Source organism: Leptonychotes weddellii, chromosome 11 (genome assembly GCF_054177405.1).
Source record: "Leptonychotes weddellii isolate Sample4059 chromosome 11, ASM5417740v2, whole genome shotgun sequence".
Taxonomy (NCBI): Eukaryota; Metazoa; Chordata; class Mammalia; order Carnivora; family Phocidae; genus Leptonychotes; species Leptonychotes weddellii.
In genome coordinates, this window is record NC_138379.1 from 72,218,819 (window position 1) to 72,221,145 (window position 2,327).

The following is a 2,327-nucleotide window of genomic DNA, read 5'->3' on the forward strand; positions in this document are numbered from 1 at the left end:
TTCTACTGTAACTTCTTTATCTCATTCATGCAATAGATATTACTCATATATAACCAATACCCTTCAAGCACTATTTTACCCACAACTAGGGAAGTATTTATACTTCAATAACCCCTCTCTATGCCTTCCTGAACAGAGTCCCTCATTAATTCTATTTTACCGTCAAATTATATCTTAAATCATCCACAGTTCTGTGTGTCCATTAGCACCAATCTAACCCAGGCATCCATAATCTCTGAAGTAACTCCTGACTTGTCCTCCCATCCACTCTTGCCCCCTCCACCCTATTACCCATACAGGAGCCAAACATTTTCTTTAAAAAGTTAACCAAAAGTAATCAATTCCAATCCCAGAATGTCCAATGGTCTAACAGACATGGTAAGTCCAGTTATTTGGGTAGCACACAAATAATGAAGCTCACGCATAATGGCATAAGACTACAAAAGAGAAACTAGAACCCATGAAAGGGATGTTTATTTGCCACAGAACTTTATATGGCATTTGGGAAAGAGAGAAGTCTGCTGAAAACCCCCTCTGATATACACAGCTACATTTTCCTCCTTGGATGTGTGAGGCACAGCAGATGCCTGTCAAAGTAACTCATTGAATACATTTAAATTGACAAATTACTTATTCAACTTTACAAAAGATATTTGAACACATTCATATTGTTTTTCCCACAGATAACTACACTAGTAAAGTTTGTAAACCAAGTATGCACTCTGTATGAACTAAATTCCTTAACAGCTTCTTACTGCACTTAGAATAAAATCTTTGATCCTTACCATTGACCTACAAGTCTCTGCGTGGTCCCTTCCTATCTCTCCAGCCAATACCTCAATGGCTCATTATGCTTATACTGACTTTATTTCTTTATTATTTCAGCTCTTTCCCACATTTGTAGAGTGCCATTCCATTTGCTCTATTCCACCTGAATAATTTCCACAGGGGTTCAACTATGTTGAAGCATGTAGGCCAAACTGATGTTAGGATTTGACAGGAGTGTATGTGGAGCTGAGGAGTTTCTTAAGATACTCCTAATAGGATAGGAAGCATCCAGCTACTGAAATGAGCTCAATCTATTAGCACTGTTCATTGAAATACGAAAGTGATTGTGAGGATGCCATGGGTCTATTACTAGCATTTGTTTCATTCCAATCCTACCGACTAGGAGATTTGGGATTTAAAGATTGTTGTGTAAAATCAGTAATTGCTTTTTCTCTTCTGAGAAACCGGTCCACTATATAAAGAAAATAAGTTGGATCCCTACTGTTAGTCACTTGTTCAATATCTATTTCCTTCTTCTTTGCTGATTAAACTTTGATTTTATTTTGCGTGTCACTTTGTCAGGTTAAATTCTTGCTTCTGCTTTCTCCCTAAAAGTTTTCAGTGTCCATTGGCAGGCGTATTTATGGTTAATGACACATATTCAAGAAATTCCTGGGAAAGATTATGCTTTCTGGGAAAAAAGAATGGATGTACCTGATAAGGCCTTTTCCCTTTCCCATGCATTCATCCCTTGAATGTGGACATAATGTCTAAACCTCTAGCAGCCATCTGGTAACCATGAAATGATAAACATGAAACAAAGGTCGAAAGGTTCACAGAGAAGCTGTCCTGACACCATTAAGCTACTAAACCTACTCTTTCAGATATTTATTTCCAATTCTACATGACCTTTCCCCAATTATTTATGAGACAATCAAATATGTTTGTGAGGTCTAGATAGCTCCTGTGTTTTGGTGTTCAGGGACCTACTGCTGGTTATGTGACCTCATGGTCCGGCAAAGCCAGAAAGCCCTTGAAGATCCAAAACCATGTGGTGGTTTGTAGTGGGGCAAAGGAGAATATCTATTTCCTTATTATGTTTCATGTTAAGTATAAAATGGTAATTGAGACATTTTTCTGAAACCCTTGTTTTCAAATAAACAGCAATTACAGGGAAGACAGTGTCCAGCTGAGAACAAACTTACTGAATTCTGGAAGCTGAGACTTTAGCAGAAGCACATAAGTGAAGGAAGTTTTAGTTTACTCCTTTCAGTCCATGATAGATCAACTGATTGAATATAATCAATAATGATATCAACATCCTAAATAACAAAGAATAGGGTATCTCTAGGTAATATTTATTAAACTTTTTATTCTGAAAAGACATGCTTTATTTTTCAAGTGTCCATGGAATAGTCATACAGGTTGGTTCTGAGTCCTAGGTTGTAAGAGGGCTTTAAATAAAAATTAACTGTACAGTTTCACTAAAAATTCTATAGCTACTCTATCCAAAATGGCAGCCACCAGACAGAGGCAGTTATTTAAATTGAAACGAGTTA